This window comes from Callithrix jacchus, chromosome 6 (assembly GCF_049354715.1).
Source record: "Callithrix jacchus isolate 240 chromosome 6, calJac240_pri, whole genome shotgun sequence".
Taxonomy (NCBI): domain Eukaryota; kingdom Metazoa; phylum Chordata; class Mammalia; order Primates; family Cebidae; genus Callithrix; species Callithrix jacchus.
Genome location: NC_133507.1, coordinates 30617164 through 30627904, shown reverse-complemented (window position 1 = coordinate 30627904; position 10741 = coordinate 30617164). Strand labels below are relative to the sequence as shown.

Sequence of the window (10741 nt, the reverse complement as noted above, 5' to 3'; positions counted from 1 at the left end):
CCAGCCTAGGTAATAAGAGCAAAACTTCCCCAAAAGTTAACCAGGAAGTGTGGGGACAGTGTGTTCCAGACAGAGGAATCAGCATGTGCAAAGGCCCAAAGGCTTGACACACTTGTCTGAGACAGTTATGAGGACTTTGCATTGATCCAGGGGAATAATGTGGGTAACCTAAATGAGTTAGGTTAGTGAGAGTGAAAGTGAGAGTGAGTTATAGAGAGCAGGGTGAACCCGAGAGAAATTGAGAAAGGAGATTCTGTAGGCCCTGGTGACTCTCCTGGCTTGAAGAAAACAGTGATTCTGGTGTAACATTTAGGCTACTTGGTGGTATTGGTAGGTTTCCAGGCTTCTGGTTTCAGAAGAGGTGGGGGATACTGAGTTTGGTTTCAGTCATGCCTTCAGGGCACCCAGGTAATATCAGATAGGCAACTGGAGAGATTTGGGCTGCTTGGCTTTTTCTGCAGAAAAGCAAGCCCCAAGCCAGTCTGTCTGCCCTCTACAAACTAGAGAATAAGGCACCCACCCAGAGAAGTCTGTGTTCAAACCTCTCTTATCCACATCTTTCTTTTCTTTCTACCTCCTGACCAAAGAGGAAACTCTAGCCTGTCTTGGGTATTTGCCACTCTTCCAACCTTAGACTCATCTGGTGCTCAAGGAAATTGCTCAGTTTCCTTCACAACATCTGGTATCATTTAGACCCATTTTTTGATTCACAGACTTTATTGACTTTTTCCCCACCGAGCGGTTTCCGCAATGACAACCGCACCTGTACAATACATGTGGTTCACTGTGTTAAAGCTGCAGGGCAAGGGGAGGGTGCTAGGAGTCCCTGGGCAGGCGTCAAGGCTGGGGGTTGGCAGCAGCCAAGACTGGGCCAGTGGGTTCCAGTGTTCAATCCAGAGGGTGGCGGTAGCTGGAGTACAAAGGCTGCTGGAAGGAGTTGGAAAGAAGGCTGGAAGCCTGGGGCTGCAGGGAGAGGAGAGCATATCAGCAGTAGCAGGGAGGGGACAGGGAGCGGGAGGGTGCCATGGACACCGTGGACATCATCAGGGTAGGAGGGCATGGGACACAGTGCCTCCATATGTCCGTAGAGGATTTTTGCCACAGGAACAAGACAGATCACTGTATAAAATGGTTTGTACAACATTACCTATGATACAATATTCACATATGATACAAGGCTCTTTCCTTCTTTGAGTTTAAAAAAATAAATGTACAATTCCAGAGCTTTGGGTAAAAATATATACACCCTCATAGCAGGAGCAGCAGCTGCTTTTGCTGCTTCTGTTGCTTCCTTTTCAAAAGGAAAAAAGGTGGTGCCAGAAAGAAAGGTGAGGCCGTGTCAGGAAACCTCACCCTGTAGCTGCCAGTAGCCCCTGCACTCCTCAGGCCTTGAGGCTGATGATGGGAGAGGGAAGGGGCAGAGGTAATAAAGACCTCACCAGAGTCCAGTGGCAACTTTACAGTCTCCACCATCCCCCTTCCCCACTATGGGGCTGCCTTCCCCGGATATAGGGGTCCACCCTACCCAGCTCTATGGGGAGGACAAACGGGGAGTTGAGACAGGGAGAGGGATAGGGACCACGTTGTTGGTGTCAGACACATGAGCCAGAAGGGGAAAGCCAACTCTCTCCTTAGCAGTTAGACACCCAAAAAGCAGGATTCTGGGCAGCAGACAGCCCTAGCTCCTGATACTGCTCTATCCCACCCCACTGCAAGGCAGGAGAAGGGTTCTCTATGCAGCTGAGGCCTGTGTTTTCCTGAGCATCTTTTACCCTCTCATTAGAGCCCACCCCTGGACCTTCTGGAGGCCTATGTGGAGGAACTTGCAAGGGCTGATGAGTAAACCCTACCACCTGCTGCTACTCCCAGCCCTGAAAAGCATCTTGGCTCACAAGCCTGGGCAGGCAGGGCAGCATGAGGAGCTGAGCAGGGAGTGTGGGGGTGGGGAAAGCACTCCGCACCATCCCAGGAGCAGAGTAGATCAGGGTAGCACCAAACAGAAGAATGCCTCTTCGGCACACACAACACCCACCCTAAATTACCAGATGGACTCATGCTCCCTAAAAGGACACACACACACAGACACACACACACACACACACACACACGGCAACATAATATTCCTGGGGCTCTCAGCCCTGACCAGGAAGAAGCTGGACAGGTGTTGGAGAAGAAGACTGCCAATCCCTCCCACCACCCTACTTGGCAAGACAGAAGGGTTGGCAGCTTTCTCTTTTTCTTGGGAAGAGGAAGTTGGAAATTCCATCCCCAGAACAGACCTCGATGGGAGATGACAGAGGAAGGAGCTTTCTGCCCCCTTTCTCTGAAGGGCAGGAACCAGCAGTGTGGTTTTGGCTTGAAAGAGCAATGGGGAGAGGGCATCAGCAGAATGGACAAAATTATGGGTCAAAGAGTAAATCCATCCAACTCTTTCCTGTGGAGCAGGGGTGGGCAGGAAGTTGCTCCTCAGGAAAGATGTCAGATGTAGGTTGAGACATTGTGCAACGTGCTTGAGTGCCAGGCACCCAAGGATGTGGCGAATCTCACTAGAACCTCCACTCTCACTGACTCTTTGCCTCCAGCTTGTAGGAGAGCTCGAAGAGGAGGTTCTGGTTGTCGATGATCTGGAACTGGCACACATAGGTCTTGGTTTGCAGGTGATGGGGGGATGCCTCCATGTCTGGGCAAAGGGGCCAGCTCCAGCATTTGCGGATTGTTCTCACTTTTTCAGCCACTGAATGCAACTTCTTAATGTTCACCAAACCATCTACAAGGGTCTTACTCCCTTTGTGCAGGAAAGTCAGATCTTTGAAGATCAGAGGCATGAAAGGAATCACAGGGTCTTCATTTTGGAGATCGCTTCTCGGTAGCTTTTGTGGTTTCTTCAGGTTCTCAAATTTGCAGAACAAATTCTTTAATTTTTCTGGCAGCTTCTTCCAGGTGAGACGAAGGTGACTAATGGCGGCATTGTCCAGCCCCATGACCCTTTTTATTTTTTTAAAGATGCAAAAATAATTTATTGTAAATGTTTTTAAATCATTCTCCATTAAATTTTTTTATTATTTTCTAAAAAATACGAACACACTAAAGTTCACATTTGACATGTAAAAAAATACAGAGGAAGAGAATGAGGTTTATTGCGAGAGAAACCCAGCAAACCTAAAGAATGTTGCAAAGCTTTTAACTGGTACTCAAGCCTTACTGAACATAAGATAATTCATAATGAAAAGTAGCCCTACAAATGTGAAGAATGTGGCAAAGCCCGTAACCGTTTCTCACACCTTATGACACAGAAGACAAATCATACTGAAGAGAAAGCCTACAAAGGGAAAGAATGAAAAAAGTCTTTAACTGGTCTTCAATTCTAACTAAACATAAAAGAATTCATACAGAAGATAAATTTTCCAAATATTAAGAATGTGACAAAAGCTTTAAGAACTTTTCAACCCTTATGATATGTAAGATAATTTATGCTGCAGAGAAATTCTTCAAATGGGAAGAATGTGACAAAGCTTTTAATATGTTGTCAAATTATACCACAGAGTAACTACAAACCCAACAGATGTGACAGTGCTCAAAGAGAACACCTCAAACTTTTCTAAACATAAAAGAAATCATACTGGCGAGAAAGCATAAATGTATGAGTGACGCCACAAAGCCATTAAGTGGTTGCCACCCTTGATTGTAAGTAGTATAATTTATACTGGAGAAAACTCCTTCAAGTGTGAAGAATGTGGCAAAACATGTAACCAATGCTCATGCCTTACTGCACGGGAAAACGTTTATACTTGAAAAAAAAGTACACAGATAAAGAATATTTAAAAAGCCATTAATATCTGCTCACGTCTTACTCATCATCACAGAGTTTATGCTTAATAAAAACATTAAAAATGCAATTACTGTCAGAAGATCTTGTAGAAAATATATACCTTAGAATGATGAAGAGTATTTTTTGATGACATTACAAATATAAAGAGGGTTTTAGTAGTATATTTGTATCACAAATCTCATTGTACATATTTTGTACTAGAGAAAAACCCTAAAGTTGCTCAAACTTTGCTCAATATAAGGGAATTTATATTGGAGGAAAACTCTGCAAATGTAATAAGTTAGGGAAAAAAATTATAAACTGTATCTTAGAAAACATCAGAGTATACTAAAACATACATTTTTGTAGATGCAGTTAATATTAAAAATATCTAATCCAAAATTAACTCTCTGTAAATATCAGGGAATTCACAGTAGAAATAAGACATTGACACTTCAGACATTACACTAAACCCCAGGGTTGAGCATAAAAAGTCATTTAAAACTAAAATTATTGATAAGTTATTTGTATATAACATTAAAAAGAGGAAATGATTTTTGAAAATTATAATTACATTTGAAGTATACATTTTGTAAACTTCAAATATCAAATAAATTAACATTGTGATATTAAGAAAATTACATACTCTTTGAAATGCAAATAAGGATGTAATTCAACTCTCAAATTTCTCCATGTTCTTCATTCATATATTATTTCCATGTGAAAGTATGTAATCAATTGTGGCTCCATCAGAGATATGAGAGATTTTTTTAATTAGGTGGGCATTATGACCTTTTTCATGAAAGAGAAAGGATATTAAAATATAAAATGCACAATGAAAATCTTAAAGAAAAGTCAGATTATTCAGTGTGGGCGGGTTTTTTATATGTTCTTGTAAATAAAATGCTCTGATTAATTTGTAAAATGCAGATAATACTGGGATCTACCTCACAAGCTATTATGAGGTTTAAATGAGTTAATGTTGTAAAGTGCTTAGATCACGGCCTGGCACGTAATAAGCACCGTGTGCCAGTGGCTGTTAAATAAAATCACAAATAATTGTAAGCGACCACTAAATGCACCACTATCAGATGTGAAAACACAGTTTTAAAAATGCACTAGACAGCTGACCTTGAGGAGGCTATGTGCTTTCCCCCAGCAGAATATCAATCTTGCAACATTCTGGCCTTCTCTTGGGAAATGCTTCAGAAAACAAGAGTGACAATACTGCAGGCTCCCAGCCCCTATATAGCCTAGGAACCAGAGACAGGCTACTCGACCCAAACCATGTTAGACTCTGCCACGCGTTATGTGAACTTGATCCAACACAAGTGGCTTAGATGACCTTAGCAATTTCCAAGAGTCAAAGTCACCCCAAAAAGAATAATAATATTAAGATTCACCTTGTGTTAGCTTAGAGCTTTATGGCTTACAAGACACTCTTTCCTCCACCATGGAGGATATCTCCCTAAAGGACAACATGCTTTGAATCGTGGCCTTGCTTTAAAGGACACACCCTCTTCCACAGGTGTCAGTTCTGAGGGGGGTGTGTTTGAAAACTCAGCCACCTTCTCAATGCTGCAGAATCTCCCACCTCCAAAGGCTTTGGAAACAGTAACATGGATGTAATGCTAAAATGAGGCTGAAGCCAGTGCCATCATCTTTGATATATCACAAGGCACTTTGGAATCTTAGAGTACCTCAGGGTTATGGTAACTGAGATGGAGCTGTGCCCAGGGTTGGGTAGTGGAACCCTCTAGAAGGAAATGCTGGATAACAGAGTGCTTGGTTTTATCCAACCCCAGATTAGGAGGGTCCCTGTCCACATTCCTCCTGACTTACGAGCAGATGGTGGGCAGATTCAATTCACTTCACCTCGTGCCACTACCTGTGGTGGATGTTCAGCCTCACCCCCTCACCTTTGTGCTTTTTGTTTTCTCTCCCTTTCCTACCTACTGCCTGAGCAGGGTGAAAAAAGCCATCCAAAAAAGCCCAGAGGGCAACAGAGGCTTAGGTTTGGGGAGACTCAGAAGTGAGCAGCTGAAGTGGGGGTGGGGACAGGGCACAAGTATTAGAACTCAAATCTGGCTTTTGCCAGATGGAGAAGGTGCTCTTGGCCCAGACGTTCTCATAAATAAATAAATAAAATTATTTACAATGCAAGACTTTTGGAAAAGAAGTGTGTGGCTATGGAGAGGCTCCTGTGGATGGTGTGGATAAGCCATACCACGATGCTGGCCATCTGTGTGAACAGTTTGGCTCCAGGGCACTGCCCACCACAGTTATGGCACCCCGAGGCATGGACCAGGGCCTTGAGGCCTCTACTCTCACCAGAGACATCTGGGGAATTGATGGGCCAAGAAGAGGTCATGGGAGACAGGGGTAGAAAAGTGAAGCTGGGATGAAAGTAGGTAAGTAGGAAACCACCAAGAACTGCATAGTCATCTTTCTGGCTCTCTAACACACATGTGCATACACTCACTCATAGAGCACTATGCAACTTCGGCATGTACAAGTCACATTGAGGTTTGTGCAAATGACCCTTTTTGTTTTTAATTTAGCTGTTTTTTATTAACATGGAATTTGAGGTGGTGAGGGTAGGCCCAACCTCCAGGAGGACGAGGTAGGGGTAGGTTCACAGTGTTTCCAGCTCACATCTTTTCCGAGTCTTCCTTCAGTGTCACAGTTTGGTTAAAAACAAACTTTCCCTGATGACTGTCTGGATCCACAGAGAAGTACCCAAGATGCTCAAACTGGAATTTGTTGAAGGGTTTTGCCAGGGCCACAGAGCAGTCCACTAATGCTGCCTCCACCATGCATAGTGATGCTGGGTTCAGGTCACTTAAGAATCCACCAGGCGCCTCAGTAGGATCTTCAGGGTTCTTGTGCTGGAATAATCGCTCATAGAGGTGAACCTCACATGTCAAAGGCTGTGAAACCCAGTGAATAAAGGCCTTTGGCTTCTCTCCATAATCTTCCCTTCTGCAGGTTACCTCCAGACTTTCTACACAACCACTGGGGCCCTTGACAACATGCTGCAGCTCAATGACTTAGCCTGTATGCCTCAGGCCCACAGGCTGGCCCCAAGCCGGGTGCTTAAAGCCTGGCTCTGGCTCCTCCTTAAAGCCAGTCCTCTCAATGAACACAATGGGTGCAAAAGGAACCTGATGGAAGCCTTTGGTCTTATCAGCTGGCAAGTTGGGCACCTGGATGTTCAAGGACTTGGCAGCAGGAAAGTTGGTAATGGTGACCCGTAGTGACTCCAGCACAGCCATGGCTTGTGAAGCTGTGTAATTCAGCAGCACATCACGCACACAGCCTTCTAGAAGATATGGTTCCATTGTGGTTTGTGCCACTGTCATTAACACCCGGGCACAGAAGTTGTTGATGCCCTCAAGTGGAAACACCCATCGTCTCAGGGCCAAGAGTGTAAAAAGCTGTGGGTCATCCCAGTCCCATACAGCACCAGTTTCTACACGCTGGAGGATCTTCCTCTTAGAGACAAGAGTGTAGTGCAGGCTGAGGTGGCCATACTCCCACTGAACAGGGCAATAGACGTCCAGTGCATTGCAAAGCCAGAAGTAAGAAGAGTGTCGGGCCTGGAATTTCTTGGTGCAGAGTAAGTGAGTGATGTGCTCGATGGAGTCACAGAGTCAGTGTGTATAGTCGTAGGTGGAATAGATGCACCATTTGTCCCCTGTGTGGTGGTGTGGTGTATACTTGACTCGATAAGCTACAGAATCCATCTTGCCATTCTCCATCACCAGCTTCATCTGTAGTGTGGCCTTACCCTCTGAAAACTTGCCCTTGTGCATTGCCTCAAAGAGCAGCAGTGACTTTTCCATGGGATGGTCTCTCCAGGATGTGGGCAAAGGATTATGGCCTTTGAACTCCTCCCCTAGCTAGTGACACACATAAGCCAGACCCCTGTGAATGAGCTCCACAGCCCAGGCATATAGCTGGTCAAAATAGTCAGGCATATGTCACTCTGTAAGGTGTGTAACCCAGCCAGGCTACCATGTCATAGATGGCAGTGAAGAACTTTGCTTCCTCCTTCTCAGGGTTGCTGTCATCAAAGCACAGAAAACAGATGCCATTGTTGGCCTTGGCATAGCCAAAGTTGAAACTGATGTCTTTGGCATGTCCAATATGCAGGATTCCATTGGGTTCTGGCGGGAACCGGGTACGTATCTGCCCACCAGTAATCTCCAGATGCTGCTTTCATAGATTCATGGTGTGTGGAGTAATCACATAGCCTGGAGTCTTGTAGTTCTCACCAGGCTTGTGGAACTTAAGGGCCTCCTCCCAGAGCTGCTTCATCAGAGACAGAGTCTGGTCGGCAGGCTCACGATTCTCTATCACATCTTTTGCTGTCCTCCGGTCTGTTTCTTCCAGCCGCGCTTTGGCCACCTTGGGCTTCTCCAGATCAGCCTCCATCTTGCAGCCCAGAAAGTGAAGGACCTGCATGTCCACTTCGTTCTTGATCATTTTGCCATCTGCCCACTTAAGCACAGCCCGAGCTTCTCCCATCAGCAGCCCCATGTTGAAACAGCAGACATTCATTTTTTTTAATTGCTTAGGCTACAAAAGTTTATTAAAAGCTTCACCTTGATTCCATTATGAGTTCTTATTATTCAGTTTCCCACCTGTACCTACTTAGTATGGACTACAGTATTGGTGTCACTGATTCTTTATCATATTTCCTCATATCTTTGCATCCTTGCAGATGACAGCCTACAAAGAACAAGTTATACAGCAAAATATCTGTCCATTAAGTAAAATCCTTCCTTACTTAGGTTAACTCAGTGATTAAGAATCTTCTTCCATATCATCTGGATTAGGAGCCATAATGACGTGCTTTGGATATATAAGGTTATGTGTGTATGCATGTATTTCCCAGCGAGCATCATCACTTTCATGTGTAATGTAACATTTCCCAATGCAAGTTTCAAATTCTGTAAGGTCAAGCCAAGTCTGATAGTCCTGTAGCCAGGGATGACTAAGAGATTTGTCCACACTATAACGCTTTCTCATCTTCACTTGAAGCAGATTGTTTATCAAATCAATTGCTTCAAGAGAAATTTTTTTCCGTGGATTCAGTGGGTACATAAATGCAGCATTTTGGATCTGGTCATTTATACCTTCATCCTCATTAAAGGGAAATGTGCCACTGAGGCTCACTTAGATAATAACTCCCACTGACCATATATCTAGAGAATGGTTGTAACCTTTGATCCGGAGAACTTTAGGGGCTAAGTATGCTGGAGTTTCTACCACAGATTTCCTGAATGACTTTTCACCAATGATGCGTGCAAATTTATAATCATACAGCTTCACCTGATTAAATGGCTCTTCTAATGCAAGCAGCACATTTTATGGCTTTAAATTACAGTGCACAATATTCTTAAAATGCAGATTCCTCAAAGCAAGAAGTATCTGTGTGACCATGAATTTAGTAATTCTTTCTGGAAGCTGACTTTTCTCACTGGATAGAATCATTTCCAGCATATCTCCATGCAGCTTTTCCATTACTACAAAGACTTGTTCTGGGGTTTCAAACATACATTCCAGGTTTACAGTCCCAGGATGGTGCAAATTCTGTAAAATAGCCACTTCATTTCGGAGTTGAATTTATTGTTTTGTAGGGAATCTCATCTTATCAATTTAATAGCCACATCTCTCCCAGTCTTTCTATGTTTTCCTTCATAAACAATGCCAAACTGGCCTAAACCAAGCACCTCATCTGCAAAGATCTGGTAAACAGTACTGATATCCACATTCTCCTGGATCTGACAATTAGACACAGAGATACTCATAGACAAATCTTTGTGATCTTTCCTTTGCCCTGGAGAAGTGCAAACACTTGCTTGAGGAGTAACAGGCATGAGGGCTTGGCGAATTGCTTTTTCTCAGCTCTATGCTATATCAAGTCTATGCTACATCAAGAACAGGATTATGAGAGCTATGCCCATTGTTTTCGCAATGGGCATGTATTTCACTGATACCATAGTATCAGAGATGATTTCAAAACAGTGTGGATTGCTGCCTTGTGAAATGTTTGTGAAATCTCATGGTGAAGATATGCGAAGAATTTCTGAAAGTGAAATTTTCTTATAATACTTTGATCCAGATTCATTCTGAAATAATGTTAGACATTTGCTGTCAGATCTCCAGTAATGCCTCTTTCTCAGGTTATCCCTGCTGGTGTAATGGACCATCCACCCTTCCTTCACCACTGTGCTGCTCTTCCTCTTTGTGTGCTTGATGGATTGTACAACCCTCGTTAGTGGAATATTATTGCTTGTTGAGGGACTGATTGTTTTAATGGCTTCTTTATCTCTCTTTCCACATCAAGATCAGATGGATCCAGGAAGAACATCTTGTCTTCTGGGGGAGATGGCTTTTCCGTGTCATCCAAGCGCCGACTACTATTACTATTTATGTCATTATTGTCAATATTCATTGGTATATCTGTATCTGTTCCCAGACTGGAAGGTTCTGCACTGAAAGTAACCTCGCCAAGGCAGTCTCTTGATACTTTTGATGCACAGCGCTTATGACAGTTGAATTTACAATCTTCATACTGCATTCCTTGGTGAAAGAGGCCTTTCAGTAACAGCGTGCAGTACTGACATATCATGGGAGGGGTAGAAGAGTGAACAGCAAATGTGTGTGGAACTTTCACTGTGCACATTACCATCTTTTCCATCCAGATTGGGCGACCACTCCAAGAAGGAATTCTCTTACTTGGTTTCTGGTGGACATGTGACTCTTCATTTGGAAGGGCTACATATTCAGGCTGTAGGGGTCTTGGAACTGAGAGGCTGGGTCCTGGTAAAGATACATTTGACAGATGTCTCTTTCTTACTCCACTACAGTTATTTGGAATATTGAAAGCACATCATTTATGATAATTTAATCCACATCCTTCAC

The 10741-nt window shown here is 43.7% G+C and overlaps 2 pseudogenes; both read right to left on the bottom strand.

Moving 5' to 3' along the window:
* Positions 1–6459: 6459 nt before the first annotated feature.
* Positions 6460–8350, bottom strand: LOC100387739 (glutamine--tRNA ligase pseudogene; annotated as a pseudogene).
* Positions 8351–8617: 267 nt separating this feature from the next.
* LOC100387371 (serine/threonine-protein kinase D3 pseudogene) lies at positions 8618–9820 on the bottom strand (annotated as a pseudogene).
* Between the last annotated feature and the right edge of the window lie 921 nt (positions 9821–10741).